Source organism: Hydra vulgaris, chromosome 07 (assembly GCF_038396675.1).
Source record: "Hydra vulgaris chromosome 07, alternate assembly HydraT2T_AEP".
In the NCBI taxonomy this organism is placed as follows: domain Eukaryota; kingdom Metazoa; phylum Cnidaria; class Hydrozoa; order Anthoathecata; family Hydridae; genus Hydra; species Hydra vulgaris.
The window spans coordinates 13,702,285-13,720,603 of NC_088926.1; positions in this window are offsets into that span (position 1 = coordinate 13,702,285).

The following is an 18,319-nucleotide window of genomic DNA, read 5'->3' on the forward strand; positions in this document are numbered from 1 at the left end:
GAAGGGTTTCTTTTTAAAAATGTTTACGACAAAAATTTAAATAAAATTAGAATTCTACACGTAAATATTCGAAGTCCTAATAACAATTTTGAAAAACTTCTTAACTTGTTAGATGAAACAAAAAATTGTTTTAATATAGTTTGTTTAACTGAAACGTGGATTTCGAATGACTTAGTAATTCTAATTTTAATATTCCACATTTTAAATTAATGCGCTCAAAAGACAAGTAAATAAATGCGGCGGAGGAGTCCTTATTTAAGTAAATGAAAATATTTTTGATTACGTTAGGAATGATTTCTGATGGCGATAAAAATATTTTAACTATAGAAATTATAAACAATCAATCACAAAACATTTTATTAAGCTGTTGATATCGACCACCTGACGGCGTGAGCGAGAACTTGAGCATTTTTTTTGAACAAAGTATTTTTAAAAAAGGTATTAAAGAAAAAAAAAAGTTTCATTATTGGGGACCTAAATATGAATTGTCTTCTGTATAATGAAGATAACAAAATTAAAAACTTTTCTTCTATCTCCTTTTTTGAAACGGGTGCAATTCCTTTAATAAATAGGCCGACCAGAGTTACAAAAAACTCGCCATCTTTGATTGATAATATTATTACAACAGATATATTCAACAATGATATTCAAACAGTTATCCTAAAATCTGATATTACTGACCATTTTCCAATACTTTTTACACTTAATTCAAAATATGAAAATAAAAATCAATCAATCAAAATTAAAACACGCATTTTTAACCATACTAATATAAACCAGTTTAAAAACCAATTATCGTTACTGCACTGGAAGCATATTAACTTCAATGAAAATGCAGACAAAGTTTACGATAATTTTTTTGAAACCTTTTACTCCGTATATGATGCAAACTTCCCTATTATTGAAAGAATATTGAAACAACCAACTCCAAAAAATATAAACAATCCTTGGGTAACAAAAGGATTTAAAAAATCATCCAAGATAAAACAGAAGCTGTATATAAAATATCTCAAAACAAAATCATCTTCAAATGAGAAAATATATAAAGATTACAAATATCTATTTGAAAAAGTTTGTAAAAATTTGAAAAAAAATTACTACTCAAAACTCCTAGATAAATTCAAAAATAACTCAAGACGCATTTGGCAAGTAATGAACAAAATTAGTGGTAGACAAAAGAAAATCAGGTTCTCTCCCCCAGATGACTATTGTTGATAACAAACGTATATGTGATCCAAGAGATATAGCTCATGAGTTTAACAAATTTTTTATTGACATCGGTCCTAAACTAGCAAATAAAATTCCTTTTACCAAAGCAAAATTTAACGATTTTCTAGTACAGATTGATAATTGCAATGGTTCCAACGAATTATATTTTAAACTATCTTTTCGAGAATTTGAAAGAGCATTCAAATCACTTAAAAAAAACAAAGCAAGCGGAGTAGATGACATAAACGGTAATATAGTTATAGAATGTTTTGAACAATTAAAAGATATTCTTTTTAAAGTATATGGGGCGTCTATCCATCAAGGAGTATTTCCTAACCGATTAAAAATTGCAAAAGTTCCCCTATTTTAAAAGAGGGAGATCAAAAAAATATCAGTAATTATCTTCCTATTTCCGTCTTTTGCACATTTTCAAAAATACTAGAACGCATTATGTACAATAGACTATACAATTATTTTCTTTCTAATAATTTGTTATACGTCAACCAATTTGGTTTTAAAATAAACGATTCTACGGAACATGCAATTATCCAATTTGTACGTGAAATTTCAAATTCTTTTGAAAAATCTAAATATACTTTAGGTGTTTTCATCGACCTATCGAAAGCATTCGATACTGTCTAGTGAATCCATTTTTTTGTAAAAAACTGAATTCCGGATTTTCGGAATTACAGGAGATGAAATCCGGAATTCCAGAATTATTATAGAAGAATTTAAAAAATATAAAGAAAAGAAAGTGCATTATTTTTTAACATAAATGTATTTAGTTCAAAACAATAAAATTAAAACAAATTACAAAATAAGGAAATATATCATATTAAAATATTTTTGAACTACATAAATAAAATTGCAAAATGAAAGTTCAATTTTCATTTTGATTTTTGAAAAAGCTTCTTAAAAAGCACAAAGTATCCAATGTTTTGTCGTTGAGCCTTGATCGAATTTTTGTTGAAAATGCTCCTGCAGCGGAAAAAGCGCGCTCTGACTCCACACTAGTTGGTGGAATTGTTAATAAACTTTTGTAAAGATCTTCCAAAAGCATACCGCGGGATCCCCCTTCATCCCAAAATTTCATTTCACTGCGAATTTCGGAATGAATCGATGATTTTTGTAGAACTTTTGACCGTGATTCCGAGAGTGATTCCTTTATCTTTTGCTGAAGAATTTCCTGCAAGGATAACTGAGTTTCCAATGATTCGATAGGTTTATCGTCATCCATTTTAGTAGACTCAGATACTGTCGGGTCTATTTCTAATGCTACTTCACTACTAAGTCTTTGGATTAGGGATATGATAATTTTGGTTATTTCAGTTTTCGAGCGACGCAAAATGTTCTTGTGAATTTTGGTTTTACCCCCATTATGCAAATATTGAAGAACATCGGATACCACAGTTCTTCTTCGATTAATTTGAACTTCAAACTCTTTTTTCATTTCACGGCCAATTTCTTCATTCTCATCAAAATTTTCTAACACAAACGTAAATGTTGCATCCGCAGAAAGTAAATTTGCATCAAAAAATTGAAAATTTACTCCATAGTATTTCAGTTTTTGTATCAAATTTTGATACAAAAACTGAAATACTATGGAGTAAATTACAAAGTCATAAAATGGTTCAGAAGTTATTTATCAAACCGTAAACAGTTTGTTTTTAGTAATAATAATTATTCTAATGAGTTTCTAAATATTTCATGTGGCGTTCCCCAAGGCTCCATTTTGGGACCACTGTTGTTCTTGATTTATATAAACGACCTAAATAAAGCCTCAAATTTAATGAGTATCATGTTTGCTGATAATACCAACTTATTTCTTTCCAATAATGATATTTACAAACTCTTCTCTAGCATGAAAGAGCAACTTAAAAATATATCCAAGTAGTTTAAATGCAATAAACTAACTCTAAACAGTAACAAAACAAAATGGATTCTATTCCATCCTGTCTCAAAAAAAGCTTATTTACCCCCAAATTTGCCCAAAATTATTATTGATGATACTGAGATAAAAAGACACTATGTCACAAAGTTTTGGGGTGTTTTTCTTGATGAAAACATCACATGGAATATGATGTTTTCATCAAAATGACTATATGAACACAAATCTTGACTATATTAACACATATAAGCGCATCTTGACTATATTAACACAAAAATTTCCAAAAGCATTGGAATTTTATATAAATCCAGAATATATTTAAGTAAAAAAAATTTAACCCAACTCTACTACTCATTTATACATAGTTATTTAAATTATGCAAGTATTGTATGGGGAAGCACAGAAAAAAGTAAGTTACCATGTCTTTACCGCCGTCAGAAGCATGCGATCCGTTTAATTAATTTTGCGGATCGATACACTCATTCCAAACCTTTTTTTATTGAAATGATAATTCTCAATATATATGAGCTTAATGTGTTTATTCTAATGTCTTATGCTTTATGTATTTGTGGAAAAACGACTTATTCTTAACTGTCTTTAAAGATCTCTTATGTGAAAAACCAATAAATAAAAATACACTTAGAAATAATTTTCTCATATACGAACCTTTTTGTCGAACCAAGTTTAATAAGTTTTGTATTGCTTATCGCGCACCGTATCTTTAGAATAAGATTGTTTTGTCAAATTTTGATATGTTTCACACTTATCCCGCTTTCAAATACAAACCGAAAAATTTTATTTTATCTATTGATGACGGAGTCAAGTACTTATAATTGATTCTTTGTAATCTTTGTTTAGAACTTTTATTTTATTGTAAAATACGCTTTATGAAACATTTTAATTTTTGTTTTTATCTTATATATAAATGATATAGATTCTATATATAGTAACGTCAGATTTATTTACACGAAGTTTCATTTTATTTATATAGCATCGTCAGATTTATTTACACTGTTTATTAAAAAAAAATTTTTATTCATTTTTGTTTTGCTGTAAAGTGTCTAAAGCTGTAAAAGGCATCTTCTTTCAGATGCCTTGTTTGTTTGTTTGTAAAATACGACAAATGTAAACGAGCAAAAAAAAAGAATAAAAAAAAAAAAAAAAAAAAAAGAATAAATGTACAGTCTTTTTGATTTTTGATTTTTAGAGAACCAATTTATAACATCAATGGTATTTTTCCACTGTTGTTAATTTAATTTATTCCTAAGAATATTATTAATTTTTTCCAATTTACTTTTGCTTACATGTCTAATCTCACTTTTTGAGGGAACCAAAAGCCTTCAAAGAAGTTTGTTTTGAAAATTTGGTTTATGATCTTTTAGTGTTAGAAAAACATGGGCATGGGCAGTTAATTCAATTCTGTTGTCATGGTTTATTTTTTAACGATGCTTTGGGTATCTAAATGAATTGCATTTTTAGGGGCTTTTTCGCAAGAATTAGTAACTTTGTTGCGTAAGATTTTTTTTATTGTTTTCTATTGTTAGTTGGTAAATGTTATTTGTTTTATCAGAGTTAACCAAAATATTAGGGTTTGATTTAATTTTTTTCAACATCTAACTTTAATTCCTCGAAATTAGTATTATATACTAATATGCCGAAACATTATTGTTTTAAATAAATGTAATAAGTCATTTTAAAAATTTTCTAAATAAGGTATAAAAGGTGGAGTATTTTAAAGGTGGGGTATTTTTTGTTTTAAATCCATATTTATCATTATCTTGGTTATTTCTAATTACGTCATCTGTGTTTGCTTCTGGTTTAAGAATAAAAGTGTTTTCCAACAAATTCTTTTAATAAAATGCTCAACTTTTTTAATCAAAAAATTTTTTATAGAAATATAGAGATGTTTTTAAACGAGTAAATGAAATTATTAGTTTCTATTTTTACACTGAGAGTTAAAAATGCATATGTCTACAAATAAAGTTTGAAATAATTACGCGTGTGAACATAATATGTTTATTACATAAAAAAATGATTTCTAAATGCAGGCATGAAACTAAGTGTTTCCTAAAAAACTATAAAAATAAGTGAGCTTTACTGTAAAGGTAAGCTACAGTTGCACTGAAAATATAAAAAAAATTATAAAAAACCACAACAAAAAAATTATCTTCCCTAGAATTGAAAATAATGATCCAAAATGCAACTGTCGAAATAAAGCAGAATGCCCCCTGAATGGTAAGTGCAAATCCACGAATATTATATATAAATGCATCATCGCAGCAAAAAACCAACCCAGCAAAGTTTATATAGGATTAACGGAAGGTGAGTGGAAAATCAGATACAACAACCACAAATCATCATTCAACAATATTAAATACAAAAATTCTACCGCCCTATCAAACTATGTCTGTGATTTAAAAAACAATTTTAATGAAACCCCTATGCTAACATGGTCTATTCTCAAATCAGTACCCCCCTACTCAAATATTATCAAAAGATACCCACTATGTCTGTATGAGAAATTTACTATTATATCATATCCAAAACCTGAAGAACTGTTAAATAAGAGAACCGAAATTATATCAAAGTGCCGCCACGAAAATAAATTCCTATTAAAAAATTACAAAGCTCGCTACAAACCTGACTAACAACTATAAATAAAAATAACTATACTAATCTGGTCCATATATCTCTAGGCTAACTAATAAATTACTCACATACACAGCTTTTGTAATATATTTCATAATATTATGTATATTTTTATATCAATTTTAATTCTTATTTTTATTTTATTATTTTTTAATACACAAATAATGCACACTAACACATAAAAAATATTTTAAACAACATTAAACATATAACTATTTCACAATTATTAGCCAACTAAAAACAAATTAATAATATTATTAACCTAACTACTAATCAATTTCTGTCCCGTAACGATCTAAAATACAAATATAAACCGTAACGTCCACTAAACAAATCGTAGCAAAATTAAACTTTTACTACTTGCCTGATGATTGTGATAAAACATGAAACTCAGAGTTGCAATATTAAATTATATTATAAACATTAGCATTTAGCTAATTCCTGGTATTGCGGGTAACAGTAACATATATATATATATATATATATATATATATATATATATATATATATATATATATATATATATATATATATATATATATATATATATACACATATATATACAGGGCCTTCGAGAGCGCCAATGGCGCCCGGGTCAAAAATGGAGAACAGCGGCCTAATTTTAAATCAAGAAATTACAAAACTTAAAGCTTTGTAAACGAACCATTAATCTATTTCTGATACAGCACATTGTATTTCTGCTTTACTATTAATTAGGTGGATTAAGAAACGGTTAATTGATCAAAACTAACCTATGAACCAAAACATCAGTATTAAAACTAGTTAAAAAAAATCAATCAACAAAGTCTTAAAGAATTTTTTGAGCTTTTCTGGCCGCCCAAGGATCGACGACATTGTTGTAGCTCACCTTTTTAGCAAAATCTTCTTCAATCAAAATAATCAAATATCAGTAATGTGGCCTGACCCATGGGCAAAAGGAGAGAGCTTTTACAATCTTCAGTTTACTAAACAATCGCTCACCCCCAGCAACCCACTCAGGAATAGTCTTGTTAATCCGGTGCTTGATGCAAATATATAGAAACAGGCGTTCAAGCTTCTTCTCAAAGATTTGATTGCGTTGCTGTACTAAATTTTAAAAGTTGTTTGCGGGCATTGTTAAAATAGCAAACTTTTTCAATGAGATTCTGTTTGTTCGTCTCAAGGAGAAAAATGTTCAAGTTCTCAAGCTTTATTTTAAACATAAAGGTTATCATAAATCAGACGAATGAAAACGTATTTCCAATCGTCCTGCTCCCCTCAACTCTTACATCAATCTGCTGTATCAGACTATCTAAACCAACATTAAAAACGTTCACGTTTTTAATGTTGCTTTAGATAGTCTGATTAAGTGTTTAATCTCAATGGCTGGTTCAATTGCGTGCTCACCAGCCAACCTCAGACTGTGAGCGCTACAGGAAATGTAAAAAGCTTCCGAATAATTTTGCTTTACTAAGGTTTGAGCTTTCCTTAAAAGCATCTGACATATTAGATCCATTATCGTATCTCTGACCACAACAGTTTAAAATATTATTACCTAGCCTTGAAATCTCATCAATGATAAGCTTTGCTATATCGACTCCATTCTTCATCTTGAAAGCTTTAACACACAAAAATTGTTATTAGATTTGCCAGCAATTAGTTTCTCTTTCACAAAGAATAAAGCGAATAACAAAGGTTATCTACTTAGTGTGAAATATATTGAGGGTACCATCGATTATGATTGTAAAATAGATACCATCCTAGATTTCTTCAACAGCTGCACTTTGGATAACACCACCATTTTTTTGATGAAACAATCTTGAGACAACGGAGAGAAGAGCACTCATTCTGAAGCCTTCTTGTAAATAGCGTTTTACATTTTTCAAGTGGGATTCAATAACGGTGTTATGACAACCAATAAGCTCCATACCAGCAAGGAAGTTTCCATTTTCTTTCTTATTAACGTGTGTTGTTTCACCTGCAAACATAGTTGTATATAGTAATTTTAATTAAATTTGTTATAATAACTATATAAATAATTAAATTGATATTGAGAGAACTTTGTAATAAGTTAACTAGAAAAGCTAAATTTCTAGAAGCCGAGTTAAAAGTAACACCCGAAATTCAACGAATTATTGTCCTCTATTTAGCTGTCTCAGAATTTATTTACTTCTGGAGCTCTGAATATATGCCAGTAAGTGATTGAATAACACATATTATGTGCAGTAATATACACATATTGAGGACAGCAGAGATGCAAAAACTCAATTATTTGATAACTGGTTGGGTCTTGGTAGAGACAAGCCAGCTACTGGCTGGTCTCTACCAAGAAATATATTAAGAAATGAGTTTTTTCTATTGCTTCAACAGTCAAATACTACTTGAAAAACTAGCGCTTTTATCGTGAAAAGGAAAACATGTGCCTCGTTCGCTTCAACTTCTTCAACAACCAAGTTTCTCACCCATAGAACAGCGCATCATCTTACACCAGCACGAGCTGGCATGGCTAACTGTTGATGGGCTAACGGTATACGCCCGGTTCCATCTAACTCAATTACAACTAAGTCCTATTTTATCTTTAAAAATATTATATAATTTAAAATTTAAGTAATTTTTTTCGTGTGCATTTTTATTCCGAATACTAAAATTTCAATCTCAAATACAAAAACTAAGAAGATTTCTAATTGTCAGTCATTAAAATGTTTTCTATTAATTGTAAAAAAAACCAACGGATCCGGCGTCCCTTCAAGCATAGAGCCCGGGTCAATTTTCCCCCTTTGCCCCTCCCTCTCGAAGGTCCTATATATACATATATATATATATATATATATATATATATATATATATATATATATATATATATATATATATATATATATATATATATATATATATATATGATTTCAGTGTAGACATCGTGTATAAGAGTGTATGTTATATTAATAAGAAAACATCAAACAATACGAATTCTCTTAATACAAATAATAATTTATTTTGAGAAATTTTCACTGGGTTATGGATACCAGCATCATCAGCTCGTAATATTTTACAATAATAATATATATATTATTTATATATATATTATTTATATATTATATTATATAAATATAATATATTTATATATTATTTATATATATATATAAATAATATATATATATATATATATATATATATATAAATAATATATATAAAAATAATATATATATATATATTTTTTTTTTGAGTTTTTACGCGTGTTATAAATTTATAGTTTTAGCAATTATACTGCAACTGCAATAAATTTATAATTTTAGGAATTTTACTGCAAAGTTTTCTTTTTTTAGGCGTCTTCAATTAAATTTTATATTTTGTCCTTGTAGGTTTGAATTTTTTAGTATTTGAGTTTAGTACCTTACAGGTAAGTTTTAAACTCCACACTTTTGTTCATACTTAAGTTGTATGAAAACGTTTTTGCGTTAATTAGAAAACGATTAAAGACAATGAAACGCAATAAGTATATAGCAATAAGTACAATTGCCAGGCCAGCATTATTTCACAATTACCAGGCCTGCAAAACTTTCACTAGTCAAATGGTATATAAGTATATTCAAACTGAGAAATTTGTCCTCAAGTTCCTCATATGGCAAACAATTTGATCCGCTGTACGTTTTTAAGCATGATATGCTGACAAAATTTTAGGCCTAATTCGGCTGACATGAACAAAATGACATGAACAAAATAACATGAACAAAATGACATGAACAAAATGACATGAACAAAATGACATGAACAAAATGACATGAACAAAATGACATGAACAAAATGACATGAACAAAATGACATGAACAAAATGACATGAACAAAATGACATGAACAAAATGACATGAACAAAATGACATGAACAAAATGACATGAACAAAATGACATGAACAAAATGACATGAACAAAATGACATGAACAAAATGACACGAACAAAATGTCGAATAATATGTCTTGAGCAGCTAGTTATTAAAAGTTAATAATTGATATAAATCTTATAATAATCAATAATTTTATATCAATTAAATTGATATAAAATTATTGATATTAAAATTGATATAAAATTATTGATATTAAAATTGATATAAAATTATTGATATTAAAATTGATATAAAATTATTGATATTAAAATTTAATACTCAATTATTATTAATATTAAAAGCTAATTATAAAAGGAACTTAAATTGTAAAAGAAACTTAAAGCAAAATCCAGCAGATAATGTCAACCCAGGAAAAAAAGTTCTATAGAATTTCTATAGAATGTCTATTAATGTCTGTAGAAATTGCTAAACAACTTTTTTATCTATAGAAAAAAAAGTTGAAAAAAAAGTTCTATAGAAATTAACAGAGATTCTATAGAAGTTCTATAGAATTCTATAGAATTCCTATAGGCTATATGTTTCAAAAGTTTATAGAAATTCTATTGAATTTTTTTTCTTGGGAAGTACTTGCTAAAATATTCGATTTCTATCTAAAAATGTAAAAAATAAATGATAGAAATAAATAGATAATTCAGTTTTTTTTTTGTTTTTTTTTAAATTTAGTTCAAGGTGCCCTAGCCCTAGCGGTCTTGTCGCATACCTAGACCTAACGATCCTGTCGCAAAGCATTGCTGAAGAGCATATAACTTGGAAGTTCACGCCTCCTTCTCTACCGATGACGCAAAATATATCTACAGCTTGTTTTGAACCCTGGATCTCTTGCTTCTAAATCAAGCACTCTAACCACTGCGCCACGGTTGCTAGTCTTTAGCAACTTTGAGTTTTTTGTCGAGGATTTTACATTATAAATTTTCATTGATCATATCAGTAGCAGCTAATACTTTTTGTTACTAAAATAATTTGTTACTCTTAGACTGTGGCGTAGCATCATTTTAATTGATTTGCCAGAGGAATTTTATCAAATTAAAATTTCATTTTGTTTTCAAGCAATCAAGTTATAAAACATGTGACTTCGAATCAGCTGCTGGGGTCATCAGACCAAACTAGTCATTTATTATACATATATCATATTCCGTGATGACATTCAGTTATCATGGAACATGGTTTTCTTTCAATTGAATCAATGAATTTTTTAAGCAATCTTGTTGCTGTTTTTTTACAAATATGCGAGACACCACCACGTGTCATGTTCTGTGTAATCAAATGTTGTTTTAAAATTTTTAACTTGTAATCAAAAATGAAATCTCAAAGTTAAAAAAAACTTTCAATGTAACCTGGCTTGAAATGTTTGTCCCTATTCGATCCCAGAATCCTTAGGTTTAATTTATTTAACAAAAGCAAAACGGTACCCTATTACGGGACGACCAAAAAAAGGTAGAAAACGAAAATTTCCTGGTCAAGATAAAAAAAAATAAAAAATTGAAATGTAATAGTAATTAAGAATATTAATCAGCCAAAGGAAAATTCGGGCGACTATAATCTACAGAAAAGTTTTATTGCAACATGCGTTAAAGAACAGTCAAAATGACGAACCTTGCACACTCTTGTGCAAAACTTTCAAAAACGACAGTTTTCAAGGCAATATTTTGCTAATAAAATACAAATTTGTAGAGACATGTTTGTTAATATCCTGAATGTTTCAACAAAATGTATTAACACTGCTCTTTACAAAACAAGAAACCAGAAAGTGTGTGATTAACCTGGTACAGGTGGTGGACACAATAAAATATCAAAACATCAAAAAAATTGTTTCATCAATTACATAAACCAATTTCCTTGTTATAAGTTGCATGACTGCAGAGAAGAGAAGACTGCAGAAAAGAGTAGAGCAGGAATATCTACAAGAAAAAACAACATTGCCTTTAATGTATGATCTTTATATAGCCGGTAATGCTAATGCAGTAGAATTTTCATCGTACAAAAAAATTTATTTTTTGGAACAATTTAATTCAAAAACAAAACCCTCCCAAAAAGATACTTGTAATAATTGTGACACATTTAAAACAAAGTAGACAATCTTTTAGAGGGTAACGAAAAGAACCTGATAATTTTTGACAAACATCAGAGACAAACATCAGAGACAAGCTGAGGAAACTAGGGAAAACATGAATCTAGATTTAAGGACAGCTGAGGAAGATGGGAAAACCAAAACTCTAACTTTTGATATGGAGGAAAAACGACCGTTACCTTGTCTCACAACATTACCGTTACCTCACCTCACAACATTAATCAAATAACTTACTTCCTGGTAATCAATATGGATTTCAATTTTCTTGCTCTACTGCTGATCTGTTAACGGTAATAACTAATAGATTTTATCATGCATTAGATAGATGTCGAGAGGCTAAGGTTGTCGCTCTCGACATTTCTTAAGCTTTTGATAAAGTTTGGCATGCTGGTCTTCTCCATAAGCTCTCTTCTTAAGGTGCATCAGGTAACATCTTTAAGATTGTTGAATTCTTCTTTACCAATTGTAGAATAAAAGTTGTTCTTGATGGGAAAGAACTCTTCTTCATATCCTGTACTCAAAGTTCTATCCTTGGCCCGATACTTTTTTTTAACTTACATTAACGATCTTCAAGATATTCTCACATCTAAGGTGGCATTGTTTGCTGATGATACTACCATTTATTCTTGTTGTGATAAGAAGCCAACACTCTCTGATTGCTTGGAGGGGGCATTTGAGCTTGAAAAGGATCTCACTTCTGCCACAGCATGGGACTTTCAGCGGCTGGTGAACTTTAATTCAGATAAAACTCAATTTTTTCAGCCAATCATTATCGCAATAATTTAGATCTTCCTATATTTATGTACTCAATGAGTCATCTACCCTTCACCTTCTAGGATAAACTCTTACTTCCGATCTTTCTTGGAAACCACATATCAAATCCAGTGCAAAATTACCATCTTCTAAAGTTGCATCTCTTTATCGTGCTTGCCACTTACTCCGAATTCTATTCTCTATCTCTATAAATCTCAAATCCTTCCTTGTATTGAATACTGTTGCCATATCTGGAGCGGATCTTTGAATGTTAGCCTTTCTCTTTTAGATAAGGTGTAAAAACGTATTATAAGCATAGTTGGACCTGCACTTAAAGTCAATCTTCAAACATTGTCACACCGCCGTAATGATGCTTCTCTTTCTCTTTTCTGTAAATACTACAATGGGTGCTGCTCTAAAGAGCTAGCGTCTATTGTGCCATCTATTAAAATTCCTCCTTGTGCTGCTTGTCATTCAATTAAGTCTTATCCTTTTACTGTGACTGTTCCTAAGTCCTCCGAAAATTCAAATTTTTTTCCTCGAACAGTTCTTTGGAATTCGCTTCCTTTTTCTTGTTTTCTTGAATCATACAATTTGAAATCTTTTAAGTCGTCAGGTAGTAGGTGGTAGACCACTAATAAACTCAAACCTTTCAAAAATTAAATTTCTGCATATATTTACTTATAAAATGATTAAAGTTTACATTTTAATGAAAAAATAGTTTTTTTTTTTAACTAATTTCAAGTTTTTGCAATTTTTGAGGAGTCAAATTAATAACATTGTAACTCTTCAGAGACAATATCTGCAGCAAATTGGATCCTTTTCATACAATAGCAAACAGCCTCAATATCAGTTTCATCATCCATACAGTAAGAAATTGGGTAAATTATTTATTTTTTCGTTTATTAATCTTTTCTTCTCTGCCATTATACAAAACAGGTTTGCATGTAATTGGATCATGTTGGATCGAAATCTAATGTAGCACATAAATATTTTTAAATGAATAAACATCTAAACAATTCAAACTAAACTTACTGATTGTTTGTTCTAAATTGGCCATAAAAAAAAAAACTCAACAAAAAATAAGTATATAAGAATACAACTACTAATATATTATGTGATTGTACAACAAACTTTAAATCAATAAATAACTATAACTAAATACTAAGAGAAAATTATATAATAAAATAATAAACCATTTAACAGGAATATAACTGACTTAAATTTATCCTTTCTCGATCAACTTTATCTAAACAATAATTAAATAAACTTTATTTTTAAAAAGTAACATAAACATTTTCATGTACTATATATTTTGATCCCTAATAAAAAGGATATAACTATAATGATATTGAATAAAATAACTAACTGATGTTGTTGATTCAGCCATTAGAAAATTTTTAGTATCTAAAGTAGTATAACAAATAATTTTTATTTGTTTAAGTTATACGTATAATAAACAGTGCTTTTGGTTATTAAATGACATTTAAAATGGATCAACTCAATTTAAAATGTATTTACAAATAACCTATTGAAAACCACATAAACCTTTGTTTATAAATAGTGAACGGAAACTTTCGGCTTCGGCCGAAGTTTCGGCCGAAACCGAAACCGATTTCTGCTTCAACAATTTTTTTACTTTTCCTGTTTCGGCCGAAATTTCGGTTCAAACCGCAACCGAAATGAACCGAAACTTTTAATAGATTTTTTTTAAGTTTTAATATAGAGTGGGATCATGACGGTTTTCTAATTGTAATCGTTTGTTAGTAAATCATTTTTTAATTATAACAATTGTAAAAATTTTAATTGAAATCACGTTACATAATAGTTTTAAGTTACTCTTCTCAAATCATTCTTAAAATGAATTAACATTTAAGTAAAGCAACCCAAACCAATAGTTTCATCAAAATTTTCTCAGTGCTAAATTTTACAATTGAAAATAATTGATAAAAAACTGGTTTATGGAATCATTTAACCGTGACAGTTAGTGATTTCAAATACGGAGCTTGCAATTTGAAAATATCTCGTGGATCGCGCAATCCAAAACTTCAATCACTTAGCGGACTTTCAGAAGGTCTGAAGTTTCTTGTGCTACTTCTTTCAAATGAAAGAAACAGACTTTTGCCAGAAAACATGAAAAAAAAAATGTATTTCGCAGAGAAAATACTTCAATTGTTTCCTTTAATAATTGAAATGTCTTGACATATTATAGTTTTTATCAAACTATGTTACATGGTGATTGCTTAGATATATGTAAAATAATTTTTTTTTTGATTTAATTCGGTGATCATAAAAGGTTCAGGGATTTTAAACATTCATTTTCAAATTTCGGCCAAAATTTTGGTTTCGGTTTTGGCTACGGCTTTACTGAACCGAAATTTCGGTACTTTCGGTTTCGGCTTAAATTTCGGTTTCGGTCGATCACTATTTATAATATTTATAATACATACAACTTTTATAAAGAAAAACATTTCAACTTTTTACCTTTTATTAAAATTTAATAAAAGTTTATTTAAATGTTTTAAATTAAAACTTTCAATAAAAATTTTTAAATAAAAGTTCAATTAAAGTAAGGAAACATTAAAATTGTGTCATAACTTTATATTGAAATAAAGAAAATGTTTATATTATAGATTTTAATGAAATAATACCTAAAACCTTCATAGCTTTTTTGATTGTTCTTTTTTTAGTAGTTTATCTAAATCTAATAGCTTTTTATATGTGACTCTAATGCCACCATATAACTTTGTTACACTGAAATCTATATAATAATGCTGAACTTAATTGTAGGGGAGAGTGTGTATGAAAGAGCCAGTTTTAAAATGGCGTGAAAAAAACTCAATTGTAATAACTTTTTTTTTTATTTTTTTAATTCAGTAATTACATTATTGGGTAATATTATAAAACTAAAAAAATCGGATAACAATGCTAATAATCTATCATACACCTGTTTTAAAAAAAGAAAGAAAACAGCTCTTTCATAACTTTGTGTCAATGAAAGAGCCACCTCTGTGCCGAGTAATTCCACGTCAAAACAACCAATTTTTTTTTTAAATGCAACCCTATGTCCTTAGATTTTTTTTATATTTTTACCATAGTTAGTACATTATAAAATAAGATAAATCCCAAAATTTCAAGGTCTAACTCCCAACGGTTTGTGAGTAATCGTTGTTTTAATTTTGGCTACTATTATTGTTTTGGTCATTTTCCGCCATTTTTAAATTTACATTTCTCCTTATAAAACCAAGTCTATAAACATTTGAGTTCTAAAAATAAGTGACTTAGTTAATTTCTAGGTGAGGAATTTGAATATATAAATAAAAAACTCATTTTATAATTAAAAAGTACCTAAATATCAATTATAAATGTTAAAATAGTGGACACCTGCCCCAGTAAAATTTTTAGGTGTGCAGTAAATTTTTTAAGCCTAAAATTTCAAATTAGATCATTGTATGTTTGAAGAACATTGTGTGAAAAAATCATTTCTGCCAAATACATAGTTTAAAAATTACATGAAAAATGTTACAAAAAAAGCAAATATAGCATATTTCGCTTATCGTAGTATTTAAAATAAATAAAAATGATGCATACTTGAATTGATATACAATCTTTTATAATATATCCATTAAAAATTATTGATTTACAAATATATACTTATTAATTTTGTTAAAATCTTTTTTTGAAAGTTCATATTTGTCTGATATTATTAATGTTATTACATTGGTGATTGGTATCCAACAAAAATTATTCCTTTTCGGCCAGAAAAACTGTTCAGATGGACCGTGTGGATGCATAAACTTTATTTCTATATCATTATATTCTTCATCTTTTTCTTCAACTACTGCAATTCACCAAAACGAGTTATATGTACATGCGTAATATTTGTATTTCTGCATTAGCTCAAAATTTATTAAACCTAAATTTTGGTAGTTTGATTTTTTAGTTATATTAATAGATTTTGGATTTATATTGTTACTAGTTTTTTTAAATAATATAGATGCTTTCGAAACTGGTATGCAATGGTGAAATCCTCGACTTCCTGGTATTGTTTTTCCTTTCTCAAATCGTTTGTTTTATGTAGCTCTAACATTAACCATAGTTCCTTTATCAATTTTAAAGAACTTTATTGTGAGCGTTTTTTGAATGCAAAATTCAAACGTTGCATCGATTGTTAGTATTTGATTTTTCTTTGGACGTTTTTTTGGTGTTGTTCGTTTTACTGTATCACCTATTGCATCACAAGAATATTTGCCATGACTGGTTGCAAAAAATATCCATTCAGCTAAAAAATCTTCTGAGTGATGGCATAGATTTTGAAAATTTTTATACTGTCCTCCACATCCTTCAGAAAAGTAATACAATTTGAGAATTAAAGAAGGGTTTCTTTGATATAATTACATAAAAAATATTTTAAATCAAATTACCTTTCATTTTTTTTTTATACACTTTATAAACATTACAAAAATTGCCATTTTTCTTTTCAAATCTTTTTCCAAAGTAGTGAAAATGGTGATTACAAATGCTGAATAGTTCTTCACAAGCACGCGACTCAGATCTACATAAAATGTTTTGACGAGTATCAGTGTCTAGGTCATGTAGTAAAAAAATCTCTTTATTTCTAGAATATGAGGTTTTATGGCATTCTGACTTCAAAACTTTACCAATATCACATGAAATCATTTTGATAATGAATTAAAAAATGTTATAATTGCAAATTTAAAAATGCACAAGTATTAATTTCATTATTTATGTAGAACTAATTGCAACATTTAAATTAGATGAATATGTCTAAATTCAGCAATTAAACTTATTTTTTCAGTAATTAAACTGATAATTGGAAAAGAAAAGGAACCAAAGAACAAAAAGGAAATACATTAAAAATAAAATAAAAAATACATTAAAAAAACTTTCATAACTTGAGAACCACTTAGATTTAGATTTAGGTAGGAATTAACATTTTTTCCTAAAGTACTTTGGCGAAAATTGAAAAACAAATCAGAGAATTTAGGGTTGTATGGCCTGGTTGTTTTGAAATGGAATTACTCTTAGGAAAAGAAATAAAAATTGCACGTTTAATTCAGGAGCGGATCCACGATTTTTTAGTGTTTGAGTTAAATAACTTCCAGGTAAGTTCTATATTCCAAACCTTTGAATGTTCATACTTATGTCATTTAAAGATGTTTTGCAAAAATTTGCGCCGCAAAGAACTTGGGAACAAAAATACCCTAAAAATTAGAAAACTAAAACGTGGGGGAAATAAATTTTTTGAAATATGAATTCTAATATCCTAAACTAGGTAGAAATTTCTTTAAGGTAAAAAAATTTCATTGAAAAATAATGATTTGTTTAGAAATCATACCTAATTAAATAACCCCCCTCGTTTTGAGGGGGTTGTAAACTTTACATGGTTATACCTTCTTAATACCAAATGATTTTTTGACAAAATTTTAAAAATATGTACAATTTTTAGTCTTATTTAAGTAAGTAATTTTTCTGTTTGGAAAAATTAATTCCCTTCACGTTTGGGCGGATGATTTCTACTTTTTAGGGTATTTTTGTTCCCAGGCTCTTCGTAGCGCAATTTTTTGCAAACATCCTTAAATGACATAAGTATGAACATTCAAAGGTTTGGAGTATAGAACTTAGCTGGAAGTTATTTAACTCAAACACCAAAAAATCGTGGTCCGCCCCTGCAATTATATATACATTTTTAGTACAAAAGTAAAATATTTACAGAACTATGTATTTGGCATAAATGATTTTTTCACACAATGTTCTTCAAACATACAATGACCTAATTTGAAATTTTAGGCTAAAAAAATTTACCGCACACCTAAAAATTTTACAGTGGCAGGTGTCCATTAGTTTAACATT